Raw genomic sequence first — 15,408 nt, forward strand, 5'->3', positions numbered from 1 at the left:
AGAGACACGGTGCTCTGGTACTGCAGCCCCGCCGCCGGAGCCCAGTGGTTTGAGCATAGGTACGAGTCATGGAGGCTGGATGAAAGCCACAGTGTGGTAGTTGGAGATATGAGGCGTCTTACAACATTTGGGGGAGTGTTCTACGCAGATTTGTTCCATACTGTCGTCAAACTCCAGTTCTCGCCGCATCCGACCTTCACGGTAACACCCGTCGGCGTTAGATCGCTTCCGCTGCACAGTTGTACGGATTTTCAGCTGTTGGAATCCTGCGGAGAGCTGTTCAGAGTATCCTTCGGCCAACAATGTTTCGTAGATGAACTTCTGCATGTTGGTGTTGAGAGGCTGGACGTAGCTCACATGGCTTGGGTGAAAGTACACACTCTGGGTGACAGAGTGTTTTTGGTCAATTCTAGGTACTTCGGGGCATCACTAAGTGCGCAAGTAGCTGGTTTAAAGCCGAATTGCATATATTTTTTGAGACGCGGTGACAAGGGATTGTATATTTACAACATGGAGCGAGGCACCACTACTCTTCACAATCCCGGTCGACATCTGCAAGATGATGTGGCTGCTGAAATATTGTTGATACCTGCCGCTTGAATGTGGGTAGAAAAAATAAATAAAGAAAGATGGTTTTGTTTTCTATCTTTTCTATTTCATCCAATACATGATACGATATTGTAACGCAATATATTACGTACTAGTCTATTTAATGTCTTATATGGTATGAGAGGCGCGATGACAGCTTGTTCTGGAGACAGCAATGGTCATCCGGTGCTCCATGAACATGGATGTAATTTTTGTTTGAGATGCCTTGTATTTGCGACGAATCTTCATAATAAATCATATCTTTTTCGTAACAATGGTTTGAATTACTGTAACAATGGAACATGATGGTGCGCACCTGCCGCCCTAGTTCCTCCAGCCTGCAAATGGGTAGATCCTTTTTGTTTTCCATCAGGAACTTGTTGGAATTGTGCCAAATATATTTGTATAAAATAGGTTATAGTTGAATTTGAATTTAAATTATGTGTAGATATGGTAGAAATATCGACAAAGACTTAGCCATGGACAGGGGTGCGTGGAAGTTAGCTATCCACGTTCCAGAGCCATGACTTGGCTTCGAGATCTTATGGGTTTCAGCTCTAGCCTACCCCAACTTATTTGGGACTGAAAGGCTTGGTTGTTGTTTGTTGTTATAGATATGGTAGGAATCGTGTTTTAATAAGATACTTGTATCTCTAAACCTCTTACATAATGAAGAGGTAGACACATGATGTAACATACGCCAACATATTAACACATGCACGTAGAGAGAGCGGGCGGCATGTATCGCCACCCGGGCGGCATAATGACCCTCACTAACAAATCTTCATGTCGTTCTCGTGTGGTTACTTGGTCTTTGGATAATTAACTGGGCCTCAAATTAATTATAACAAATGGTATCATGAGTAAGGTTGCAATGTTCGAGAGGCGATCGAGTTTGTGTGAATGACGATGTTAGGACAATCCAAAACATCGACTTAAATGGTGTCCATCTGTGTTTTGTTTATTTGGATCGACCGAACGAAAAATCATGTTTTTTTGGTTTGGATCGGTCTGTACATTATACGCAGGAAACTCATTTTAAATAGTGACCGGCTTTAGCATTTCGTCAAACACATCAAAAGCAGTCGACGATGAACACAAATAAGCAACTTGTAGCGGCGCGAGCTCCGGCGGGTTGGCATAGCAGCGACCATCACGCGGACGCGCGCGGCTAGCTAGCACCCACATAGTTGTGTACGAACGGGCCCAACTAGCTACTCCCTCCCTTTTAAAATATTTGTTTTTTTAAGTTTTACTAAAAGACTATATACATATATATATATATATAGATATATTTAAAGTGTAGATACATTCATTTTGCTCTATATGCAGTTTTCTATTTCAATCTTTTAAAAGATTTATATTTAAAAACGAACGGAGTAGATAGCATGCTTATGCGGCTATTCTCGCACGCGGTGGCCAGCCAGCTAGCTAGCCTACTCCCTCCATTTTTAAATATAAGTATTTTTAAAAATTCTACTAGGCTATATATGAGGCAAAATGAGTGAATCTATATTTTAAAGCATGTCTATATATATATATATATATATATTCGTATGTAGTCCGTTAGTGAAACATCTAAAAATACTTATATTTAGAAACAAATGGAATAGCACGCACGCAAGGGCATACTAGCTGGTCACTTAGGCATGTTTACCTAGTTGATCACTTAAGCATGTAGTTGTTAGTGGAATCTCTAGAAAGACTTATACTCCCTCCGTCTCAAAATAAGTGTCTCAACTTTATACTAGCTCTAATACAAACTTGTACTAAGTTTGAGACAGTTATTTTGGGACGGAGGGAGTATTTAAGAAGAGAGGGAGTATTATGCATGCAAATTTTACAATCATGTAGAGCACGAAGAATAGATGATTTTGCATATTAAATTTATGTAAATCAAAGCCATGGTTATTTTGTTATGCAATAAATCATTTAACATGGCATTTACAAAAATCAACGCAAACAAAAAGTTTAAATATTTTAAATATGGATTTTCATGGCAAACAAAATACGAGGGGCTAGTACACATCACGAAGGACACATCTCATGTTTAACAAAAATCATATTATGCATGGATTAAATTATTTAAAAAATAACAAAAGGGCATCATAAGAAAATATCATGCACACAAACTTGCTCAGATAACAAAACTAATACCACGGGTAAATGCCACAAACAATTATGCAAAATTAGTTATTTTATTTATAGGCAGAACGTCACATAACGAAACAAACGCACGGGCGAGGGATAGCGGAGCTCGGCTCCCAGCGGGCTCGGCCCAGGTCGGTGGAGATGGCTAGGAAGGCTGGCCCACGCGGGCGCTGCAGCAGTCAATGCTCGAAGCTGGGCCGGCCCACGAGCGGGGTGAAGCGAGCGAGCGGGGTGCTCGTAGTCCTCCTCTCGTGTGCTCAGCCCCAGAGGCACGAGCGGCGGCGAGGGACCTTGCGACTCCGGCGAGGGGTCTTCGGGCGACGGGAACGGCGGAGGCGCGCGGATCCGGGCCGAGGCTCGGCTGGTACGACGGGGTTGGTTGCGAACGAAGCTCCTGCTTGAGGTACTTACATGGCGGCGGCCTTCTTGGTCCAATTCACGAGAGAAAGAGAGATGCTTGAGAGGGAGAGATGAGAACGGTGGGAAGAGAAGGGGAGGACGCGAGCAGCAGAGCTCCGGCATGTTAGACGAGTTGTATAGGATAAGGAAGGTTGCCTGTTTCTATCTCTTCCTTCTTCTCCTTTATCTCCTCTAACCTCTTGATAAGATCTTGCCTTGTACTCTAAGATATTGTGATATACATGTATTGCGGCCCGAGACAAAGGGTTCTACGCTTCGTCATATGGTCATCAGATCCCTTCCTCTCGACGCCTAGCTACCGAGAAGAGAACTAGCTCCATCGATCGTGAAGAGAGGCAACGATGTCAGGCCCTACGCTCCCCACCGTTGCATCTACCCCGATTGCATCCGCCGCGCCCACATCCTCCTCTAACACCTCGCCCTCTCTCGGTCCACCTCCATCGGAGAAGCTCACCAGGACGAACTTCCTCCTCTGGAAGGCCGTCGTGCTACCCCAGATCAAGGGAGCACAGATGGAACACTTCCTCGACGCCGCAAGCCCGGCGCCCCCTGCCACCATCGCCACCACCAAGGATGGGAAGGAAGAGTAGGTCTTCAACTACGCCAGATTAATCTGGTACGCGCAGCAACAGCAGGTACAAGGATACCTCATGGGATCTCTCGAGAGAGAGGTTCTCGCGCAAGTGGCGATTCTCCAGACGTCGGCCGAGGTATGGACTTCCATCCATGCCATGTTTGCTGCACAAACACAAGCTCAAAAGATCAACACAAGGATGGCCCTCACCAATCTGCAAAAAGGTAACCTAACCATGGCAGAATACCTTGGGAAGATTAAAACCCTTACAGATGAAGTTGCATGCGTCGGTGCACCGCTCGGGGATGCTCAGATCATCTCCCACGTCATAGCCGGCCTCGACATCGACTACAATCCCGTGATCTCGGCCTTGGCCGCGCGGGTCGAACCAGTTACGGTTCAGGAGCTCTACAGCCAACTTCTGAGCTTCGACGCCCGTCTCAGTATGCTGCAGGGAACCAATCTGCGTCAATCCTCTGTCAACACCGCCTCCCGCGGACGTGGCCGTGGGCGTGGACAGCAAGGGCGCGGATGCGGCAACAGCGGCGGCGGACGCGTTGGAAACCAAGGCCAGGCTTGCCCTCGTGGCGGTGGTGACCGCGGCGACGGTGATCGCGGCGGTGGCTACAACAATGGCTACAACAGCGGCGACTACAACAACAATCATCGACCAAGATGCCAGCTTTGCAAGAAGCCGGGCCACGAAGTCATTGACTGCTGGCACCGGTATGATGAGGACTTCATGCCCGACACACGACATGCTGCTGCAACCACCCGGGAACACGGTGGAGCCGATGGTGAGACAATTTGGTACGCCGACTCCGGTGCCAGAGATCATGTCACGAATGAGCTAGAGAAGCTGGCCCTCCGAGAGAGGTACCACGGCAACGATCAGATTCACACCGCAAGTGGTGGAGGTATGGATATTCTTCACATTGGTCAATCCTCTATTAATTCCCCTAGCCTTAAACGTGATCTTGTCCTTAAAGATGTTCTCCATGTTCCACAAGCCGATAAGAATCTAGCTTCCATGTCCCGTCTGACATCCGACAACAATATTTTCTTTGAAACTCATCCTACCTATTTTTTCATTAAGGATCGGGCAACGAGGGAGCTCATCCACCACGGTAGATGCATTGGAGGACTATACCCCATCACATCAAGAGTCTTTGATCGAAAGCGTCGTCGCCAAGTTTACTCTGCCACTAAGTCGTCACTAGCCAAATGGCACCAGAGATTAGGGCATCCTTCTTCAAATATAGTCAAGCAAGTAGTCAATAAATGCAATCTTGTGTTGTCAAGTAGTTTCAATACAGAGTCTGTTTGTGAAGCTTGTCAATGTGCCAAGAGTCACCAACTTCCCTATCCTTTGTCAAACAGTGTGTCTCATGCTCCTTTAGAGCTCATTTTCAGTGATGTATGGGGTCATGCAAGAGATTCTTTTGGTAGAAAGAAATATAGTGTCGGTTTCATCGATGATTATAGCAAGTTCACATGGATCTATTTGCTTAAGTACAAGTCTGAAGTTTTTCCTGTTTTTCAAGAGTTCCAAAAACTTGTTCAGAGACAACTTGACAAAAAGATCCTTACAGTCCAAAGTGACCGCGGAGGAGAGTATGAGAAACTTAACTCCTTCTTTCGTAGCATTGGCATTGTTCATCATGTTTCTTGTCCCCATGCTCATCAACAAAATGGCTCGGCCGAACGGAAACACCGCCATATTGTTGAAGTTTGCCTATCACTCCTAGTGAAAGTGCGTTATATCGACTAGAGGGGGGGTGAATAGGAGATTTTTAGAATTTCATCACTGAGGAAATTCCTTTTGAGGAAATTCCTCACTGATGACTAACTTACAGCGGAAACAGTTAAGGATCAGTCGTGCAAACGTTCACAACAACAGTATTACAGAGTGAAGATTATGAAAACAGATTAAACAGTAAGCAGGCACGCAGAATACAGATGATGATTAACTATTGTGAAGAATTTGAGGTTGAGGAAATTCGGAGAAAGTCCTCAGCAAATTCTTCAAACAGTCACAGTGAAAGTCATCAACACATAATACAGATAAAGTAAAGAGTTGAGGAATTAGAACCCGATTCTTGGTGAAGACTGTTGTTGATGACCCAGTTCCAACTGCTGTGACAGTTGTACATCTGGTTTGGAGCAACTTGGTATTGAAACCAAAGGACACCCAGTCCCGGGACACACAGTCGCTACCGTATTCTCCTTGAGCTAAGGACACACAGTCCTCGCCCAACACTCGTGGTAAGTCTTCAGGGCAGACTTCCAAACCCTCACAAACTCGGTAACCCGGCGATCCACAATTGGCTGCTGGATTGCTCTAGACCATGACGCCTAACCGTCTGGAGGATGCACAGTCCTCAAAGGTAAAAGGCTTCAGTCCCACACAGGAACAACTTCTTCAGTGATGCTCAATCACTAGGTTTGGTTTGTGGTTTCGGTGGGTGGTGTATATCCTCACTGATGATTTACTCTAGTAGGCTTTGAGGAATTTGGGTTGCTCTTATGACAAGTGTTAGTTTCTAACGGAGCAGCCAACCAGCTAGTGGTTGTGGGGGGCGGCTATTTATAGCTAGGGAGCATCCCGACATGATTTGACATTAATGCCCTTAAATAATATGACCGTTGGAGTGGATAAGACCAGTGACTTGGCATGGTTATCGAAACGGTCGGGACCCTCAACTGTGAGAGTCCTCATGTCACTCATATTCCTCACTTGAGGCTTTTGGTAGGATTTGGCTTGGGTTGAGCATCATGAGGAAATCCATTCCATAGTGTTACTTTGACCCCCTTTAACAGTACGGTGTTCCTATTCATCAAATGCGAAGAAAGTAAAGCAGAAAACGTAAATCTTCACGCTTCAATTTCTTCAGAACGATTTTCTTCAGGAACCACCGATCTTCTCAATATCAATATCTTCATGAGGAATATCAATTTCATCGCAGATTCTTCGCGATTCATTTCTTCAGCTTCAGACCAATTTCTTCAACTGAAGACATATATTTTTAGGGGTCGATATTCTTCAAATATCTCCAACTTCTCAATGACTTATAGATCCTGTGTACACTTATAAACACATTAGATACTTAACCTATAAGTCTTCAAACCACCAAAATCACTAAGGGGCACTAGATGCACTTACAATCTCCCCCTTTTTGGTGGTTGATGACAATTAGGTTAAGTCTTCAACAGGGATCAAAAATATGAAGTGTAAATAATCATTTGAGGAATTTGAAAACAAGATTCACATAGACTCCCCCTGAAGATGTGCATACCTTGAGGATTTTGCTTTTATAGCATATGCACATTGATGATTTATATCATGGAGATCTCCCCCTGAGTCTTGTAAATCATGCATACATATAACATATCATATGAAGAAAATGAAGATGCATGATGGCAAATGGTATCTGACAAATTCCAGCATGCGTGCATTAATACTTGAGGAATAAGCATGCGAAGAAAAACGTTCAAAAAGCATCAGAGTACCATCGGGCTTAAGTTACAACTCATTACATAAAAACTTCAGAAGAGCCAAGAGTTTGTAACTTAAATATAGTTCATAAGCCCCAAAAATAAATCCCGTTTGAAGACTAACTCTCAAGTTTCTCCCCCTTTGTCATCAAGTGACAAAAAGGAACAAACTGAGGACTAACGCCCGTGAAGACTTCATTTCTTTGCGGTTGATGAAGATCCTTGGCGCTTCTTGGGTGTAGTCTTCTTCCTTGGGCCTGTTGCGGTGTCAAGTTGTTCCTCATCAGATTCGGTGGTGCGGAATGACGAGAAGGAGCTGTCTTCAAGATCTGGCACTGGAATGGGCCTGAACTTCTTCTTGGGAGGCCACGGCCACTCAAAGTCTTGCTCAAAGTTCATTTCTTCAAGCTCAGTCTGGGTCTTCAGATGTGCAAGAGCAGCCCAGGTGCGATCGGAAACCTCATGCAGATAGTGATGATTAAGTTTCACAGAGTTCTGGGTCTCAGTGAGGGTTTTCACAATGGCACCAAACTGGCGTTTGACCCATTTGTGGTTGTGATCTACCTTCTGATGAAGACTGAGGAGAAGCTCTCTGGTGTTTAGCACGCGAGGAGGAACAGGGCTGGGTGGACGAGTCTCAGTATCGTCCCATGAAGAGTATGCGTCTGGCTCTTTAAACTGGCCATCAAGAGGCATGCTGCCTTCATCAATCACAGACTTTCCTTTTCCCTCAATGGGCTCGAAAGTCTTCTTGTTGACCCGGATAGGAGGCATATAACCAACATGGTTCTGGAAATCTGCGTGGAAGTTGATGCATGTCCTTGTCCGGAGGAATCTCATGATCCATGGTGCATAAATTTTGTGATCATAGGGGCACATTGCATTGTCAGCCAAAGTCCTCAAGAAGAAATCATGGATATTCATGGGGATACCGTGAATGATGTTGAAGAGGATATTCTTCATGAGGCCGACAACATCTTCATCATCGTCATCGCCTTTGATTGGCGCGAGCACACTGCAGAGAATGCGGTAGACAGACCGGGGTGTGTACCTGAGCTCATGGACGAGGAATGTCGTTCTGGAGGGTTTTCCTGCAGCCAAAGGCTTCATGAGGACTTCCATCATTCCATTTGGCAGCTCACGCTCACCATAAAGCTTCACTGCCCCGTCTGAAGGAATTGGTACGGGCAGTTCTCTGAGGAGTTCAGACGCTGGAGCCTTGTAGTGAGTGTTTTGGGTCATCCAGTCGAACACCCAAGTGTTGATGTCATCAGCATTGCCCGAGATGTGCAGAGTTGCATAGAACTGAAGAATAAGCTCACTATTCCAATCTGATATGTCTGAGCACATAGGGAGCAAACCTGCATCATGAAGTACACTGAGGACTGGTTCCATGCAGGGAATTTCTTCAAGTTCATTATGAGGAATGTGCCTGTGCTGGAATATCTTGTTGCATTCACAGAGCACAGAAGCATAGTAGTTCATCTGAGTCCTTGTCCAAAACTTCAGATGCCTCATTTGAGGCTTGTCATAGGGATTCTCTTTGATGAAATACATGTGTTCCTCAAAGAAATTTTCTTTCTGAAACTTTGGCCATTTCGAGAATGGCTGGCGCTGAACTGGCTTGATGTTGTGCTGAGGAATGGGAGGGGAAACAACCATGGCAGTCTCGGGGTTGAGCAAAATGAAGTCATTGTCAGGGGCGGGAACATTTTCTTCAGCAGTTTCCTCAGGTTGAGTAATTTCAACAGCTGGTATTTCTTGCTCTGGCTGAGCTTCAGGCTGAGGAATTTCTTCTTCCTTCTCAGCTTGAGGAGTTTGGTCAGCCTGTTCAGTGGGAGGAGCCTGCTCAGACTAGACATTTTCTTCAGCTTGGTTTTCATCAGCTGACTTTGTGGCAGAAGCAGATTCAGCAGCTGCTGCAGCTGAAGCTTGAGTAGTCTCTGTCTGAGGAACATGAGGTTGAGGACTTTCATCAATCTGGATTTCCTCATCAGTATGCTCCTCAGAGGCAGCATCCTTCATTTCCTCATCCGCCCTTGTAGTTTGGTCACCAATGACGACCATTTCATATGAAGGTGCAACATTTAGAGGCACCGGGTCTAGAGGGGCAGATTCTTTAGTTTCCTTGAGGCGTTTTGCCTCAATCTTTTCTTCTGCTGAGGAAGCTTTTCTCTTCTTCGCTTCCTTCTCAGCAGCTCTTGTCTTTTTCACGTCTGATGCAGACGGGATTACCTTCTTCACCTTTGAAGCTTTTGGTGAAGGTGTTTTCTCTACAGATTCTTCAGCTGGTAGTGAGGAATCAGCTGGAAGAGAGTCATCAGCCTTCTTTGGTGAAGCAGCTGGATCAGGAGCAGTTGCATCAGGGGTTGCAGTTTCATCAGGAGCGGTCTCGGTGATGATTTCTTCAATGGCCGACTCATCAGCACGGCGCTCTTGGTGTTGTTCCTCACCTTGAGGAATTTCCTCCTCATCAGGAGATGCATCTTCTGGCTGCTCAACCAGGGGCTGAGGAGTTGGTGCTGGTTGTGGGTGTCGCTTGTTGTAGTCATCAACAGCACTAGTGGCTAGTTTGATGAAATTGCGTTTGATGCTTTTGCGGTCTGACGGTTTGTCACACTTGTCCGTCAAGACTTGCAGCTCTACCTAAGTTGACACCAATGCTTCAGCCGTCAGCTTGAGGAGATTTTGCCTGAGGAATTTCTCCTTTCTGGCCTTTGCAATCTTTGCCTGCTTGGCCTTCTGTCCTTCCACTTGGCTTCGTTTATGAAGGTGGCCACCATGTGGCTAACGCCAGGAGGAAGTTTCAAATCATCAATGGGTGTGTTTGGGTCTTCATACCATACATTGATGAAGTCGAGGAGGACCTTGGGGTCCATGGCCAGAGGAATAGTGCTGTCTGATGCTTGTGCTACCCTTTCTTGCTTGTTCCTGATGATGGCTTCCAGGGTTTCATCATCATAATCATCACTTCCCTCTGATGCAGACGGGACTATGATGATTTTGCTGGGGCTGGGCAGAGGTGCAGGTTCAGTAGTTGCCAAAGTCTTCACAAGGGGTGTTGAAGACTTTGTCTCCGAGCTAGTTGCAGCTGGGAGTGAGGAGCTGGAGCTGGCAGTCGTAGTCTTCACGACTTTCTTCTGTACTGCCTTTGGAGGTGGAGCTGAGGACTTTGGTGTAGATGAGATGAGTGCTAAGGGTTTTGGCGCTGATGGTTTTGGTGTTGACGGTTTCGGAACCGAGGGTTTTGGAGCTGAGGGTTTTGGAGCTGAGGGTTTTGTGACAGAAACCTGTCCTGACTTCTCTTGAGGCTTTGGAGCATTTGGCTTAGATGGCGCAGACTTCTTTTGAGGAATCTCTGAGCCTGAAGTTTCTGCTGCTGAGGAATGAGCAGCACCGGAGGCAGCAGCTGAGGATTATTAAATTTCTTCACTGTTGTTTCGGCTTGCTTCTTGAGCTTGGCCAGATGCCTTTCTTTTTCATGTGGGTAGTCATCAAGTGTCATAAGACTTGAGGGATGAGCCACTTGATGATCCTCAAGTGGAGCCCTTCTGCCAGGAGGCTTCAAAGCGAATTTCTTGGCATATTTTGGAGTCACAAATCTGTACTCCTTCCACTCCTTTGCCCATCTGCGTTCAATTTTTTGCAGCCTAATCTTTCCTTTAGCCATTGTCTCAGGTTCTTCATCAGGCGTGCAATAGTCCATGTATATGTCATCAGGAATATCAACAGCTGTGTTCTGCTCCAGTTTCTTTCCTCCCTTATGTTTCCTTTCTTCCTCCATTTTCTTCAGACGAGGAATTTGCTGATGATTTTGAACTCTTGAAGATTCTGATGAGCCTTGAAGAGTTTCTTCCAGAAACGCTGCAAATGAGTTAATGTGATGAGAACCGAGATATTCATCAGCTGACATGTGTGTACCTGTGAACAGAGTATAGTTGCGAGGAATTTGGAGAGGTCATATGCGTTCTCAGATTTGAAGAAAATGAAAAAGTTTGACAGTTTGAGGAATATAACCAGTGGTTGAGGAATTTGCTTAAGCATACTGTTCTTGGGTTCCAGAGTTGTACAGATCCGAAAATTCGCACAATTGAGGAATCTCGTGAAAATCTTAGATGCTTAGCTAGTTCATCAATGATTGTGGTGATGGATAGTGTTTGAGGAATCATGTGCGCATCGTATCTTGAGGAAAAACAGATTTCACATGGGAGAGGTAAAATTTCAGATCTAATCTGCTGTAAAAATGGGATATATTTACCCTGGAAGGTGCGAACGAAGAACACAAAAGGTGGTGTTGGAGAGGCTCTTCAGTCAAGTGTCCAATGCACCCTAACTTGGCAGCAGAGGACGTCTACGACGGCGGCGGACGTAGATGTTCCGACTCCGGCGTGATCCTGGCGGCGAAAAGGTTGAGGCAGTGAAGCTCTTCCTTGCCGGCGACAAGACAACCAGCGGTGGCGCTAGGGTTCGATGGAGAGTGTGATGGCAGGAGAGCGATGAGGCGAAGAAGAAGATACCGAGGGGGATAAGGACCTATTTATAGCCCGAAAGTTACTGTTTGGCGCGAAAGTTTCGGACCGAATAGCCCTTGCCTCTACGTCTCCGCAGGACACGTGTAGCTCCCGTACGATGCGGTGGAGATAGTGGTTATCCGATCGTGGGAAGTGGAGTTCAGTTACTGTTCTTTTTAAAGAAAACAATTTTTGAAGATTTGAGGATTTTCGTTACAAAATCATCAGCTGACAAGGATGCAGTGAGGATTTTGAACAAAGTTTCAAGTAGAACGCATATGAAGAATTGAATTGACTGGATAAGTATAGCATAGAGGGAAGGTAGGGTCCGATCACATTCACTTAGCAGAAACATCAACTTGAAGAAATAGCAATAAGTGAATGCTGTTGAGGACTCGAAATCACAGTCTACTTATGCAAATAAAAGTCATCAAGTATTTTTGAAGATTTTGTAATAGATCATCACAATGAAGAACAGCTGTTTTGAAGAAAAATGCATTGTGAGGAAATTGACCATTTGAAGAAAATCAACTTGAGGAATTTCACATTGGGCGGTGGCGTTACCCACCATATAAGAATGTTGATTACAGACGCCGCGTACAATTGTCGTAGGGCCCTGAGAATCAATTTCTTCGTTAATTTCTTCACATTCAGAGTGACTTTCTTCATTGGTTGAAGAAAATCGTTTCATCATGTGTTGCACATCTAAGTCATCAACTTTGCATAAGTGTTAGGATGTGTGCATGTTTTTACAAAACATTTGAAGACTCTAAGATATTTAGCTCACACCGCAACTTGCAAAACCTTTTCTCATCCAATGGCTTAGTGAAGATATCAGCCAGTTGATCATCAGTCTTCACATGGTCGATGAGGATATTGCCCTTGAGGACATGGTCCCGAAGAAAATGATGACGAATCTGGATGTGCTTGGTCTTCGAGTGCTGTACTGGGTTATATGCAATCTTGATAGCACTCTCATTGTCACAGTAGAGAGGCACATTCTTCATGTTGATGCCGTAGTCCTTGAGGGTTTGCTTCATCCATAGCAATTGAGCACAGCAAGAACCAGCAGCAATGTACTCAGCTTCGGCAGTGGAGAGTGATACGCAGTTCTGCTTCTTTGAGGACCAGCAAACTAGTGATCTTCCGAGGAAATGGCATGTGCCAGATGTTGACTTGCGATCCACACGGTCACCAGCATAGTCTGAATCAGAATACCCTACCAGATGAAGATTGGAGCCCTTGGGATACCATAATCCTAGTGTTGGTGTGTGAGCTAAGTATCGAAAAATATGCTTCACAGCCTTATGGTGTGATTCCTTCAGTTTTGCTTGAAAACGTGCACACATGCAAACACTAAGCATTATATCTGGCCTAGATGCACATAGATACAATAAAGAGCCAATCATAGAACGGTATACCTGCTAATCGAAATCTTTACCATTTTCATCAGTGCCGAGGTGACCGTTGGTAGGCATAGGAGTCTTGGCACCTTTGCATTCATGCATATCGAATTTCCTCAGAACATCCTTGAGGTATTTCTCGTGTGATATGAAGATTCCATTGTTTTGTTGACGAATTTGAAGACCTAAGAAGAATTTCAGCTCCCCCATCATGGACATCTGATATTCTTCACTCATCATATAGGCAAATTCATCACTGTATCTTTTGTCAGTACAACCAAATATGATGTCATCAACATATATTTGACATACAAACAGCTCATTATCATATGATTTTGTGAAAATAGTTGGATCGAGTGAACCAGGTTTGAAGCCTTTCTTCATGAGGAATTCCTTCAATGTATCATACCATGCCCGAGGGGCTTGCTTGAGGCCATACAGAGCCTTTTTGAGTCTGAAGACTTTGTCTGGATTCTTTGGATCCTCAAAACCTGGGGGCTGAGCAACATATACTTCTTCCTCAAGCTTACCATTGAGGAATGCACTTTTCACATCCATTTGATATAAGATGATGTCATGATGATTAGCATAAGCAAGTAGAATTCGAATAGCTTCAAGTCTAGCAACAGGTGCAAAAGTTTCATCGAAATCTATTCCTTCAACCTGGGTGTAGCCTTGGGCTACAAGTCGTGCCTTGTTCCTCACCACTTGACCGTCCTCATCTTGCTTGTTTCAGAAAATCCACTTGGTGCTGATGATGTTATGCTTGCGAGGATCTGGTCGTTTGACGAGCTCCCATACGTCATTCAGCTTGAATTGAAGAAGTTCGTCTTGCATGGCTTGGATCCACTCCGGTTCCAGAAAAGCCTCAGCTACTTTTGAGGGTTCTGTGATGGATACAAAGGAAAAATGCCCACAAAAGTTAACTAAGTGTGAAGCTTTTGAGCGAGTGAGAGGACCTGGCGCGTTGATGTCGTTGAGGATTTTGTCAAGTTCTACTTCATTTGCAATCCTCGGATGAGCTGGTTGAGGATTTTGTCTGGGCTGAGGAAGTGGTGCTGTTGCAATTTCCTCAGGACCATCTTCTTGACTTTCATCAGCGATGGGGATCGTTTCTTCACCAATTTCCTCAGTGGGGACAATGTCTTCAGTAGGCTTAAGCTTTATTGCTTCCTCAGGAGACAGCTTATGTGGATGAGAAGGCAATTGCTCTCTTTGCGAGCCATTAGTTTCATCGAACCGCACATCTACAGTCTCAACAACTTTGTTGTGATAGTTGTTGAAGACTCTGTAGGTGTGTGAGTCCTTTCCATAACCGAGCATAAAACCTTCATGTGCCTTACGTGCAAATTTTGAGCTATGATGAGGATCTCTAATCCAGCATTTTGCACCGAAGACTTTGAAATAACTTACATTGGGTTTCTTGTCAGTGAGGAGTTCATATGAGGTTTTCTTGAGGAATTTGTGAAGATATACCCTGTTGATGATATGACATACAGTGTTGATTGCTTCAGGCCAGAAGCGACGAGGAGTCTGATATTCTTCAAGCATAGTTCTTGCCATTTCAACCAGAGTCCTGTTCTTTCTTTTGACGACACCATTCTGCTGAGGAGTATAAGGAGCAGACAATTCGTGAGTAATACCAAGTTCATCAAGATAATCATCAAGACCAGTGTTTTTGAACTCGGTTCCATTATCACTCCTGATATGTTTGATCTTGATGTCGAAGTTCGTCGAGGCCCTTGAAGAAAATCGTTTGAAGATTTCCTGCACTTCAGTTTTATACACTATAATATGCACCCAAGTGTATCTGGAATAATCATCAACTATGACAAAGCCATATAGAGATGCTGCATTGGTTAGTGTTGCATAGTGAGTAGGTCCAAATAAATCCATATGAAGCAATTCAAATGGACGTGTAGTGGTCATGATGGTTTTGGAGGGATGCTTGGATCTGGTCATTTTCCCAGATTCACAAGCACCGCAGAGATGATCCTTGAGGAATTTGACTGATTCGATGCCAATGACATGCTTCTTCTTGCCTGCATGACCTAGTCTTCGGTGCCACAGCCATCCTTCTGAGGTTTTTGCTAGTAAGCAAGTGGCTGGTTGAGGACCTGTAGAGAAGTCAACAATGTACAAATCCCCTCTTCTTACACCTTCGAAGACTTTGGATCTGTCAGATTCCATGATGACTACACATCTATATCTACCAAAGATAACAATCATATCAAGATCACAGAGCATCGAGACTAACATGAGGTTA

The 15,408-nt window shown here is 44.8% G+C and overlaps 1 non-coding gene across 1 annotated transcript; it reads left to right on the forward strand.

Moving 5' to 3' along the window:
• The first annotated feature begins 4,028 nt into the window (after positions 1-4,028).
• On the forward strand, positions 4,029-4,167 carry LOC123400560. The gene has a single exon (XR_006610793.1). It is a non-coding gene; the product is annotated as a small nucleolar RNA Z247 (small nucleolar RNA).
• Positions 4,168-15,408: the final 11,241 nt, after the last annotated feature.

The sequence above is a fragment of the Hordeum vulgare genome, chromosome 5H (genome assembly GCF_904849725.1).
Source record: "Hordeum vulgare subsp. vulgare chromosome 5H, MorexV3_pseudomolecules_assembly, whole genome shotgun sequence".
Taxonomy (NCBI): Eukaryota; Viridiplantae; Streptophyta; class Magnoliopsida; order Poales; family Poaceae; genus Hordeum; species Hordeum vulgare.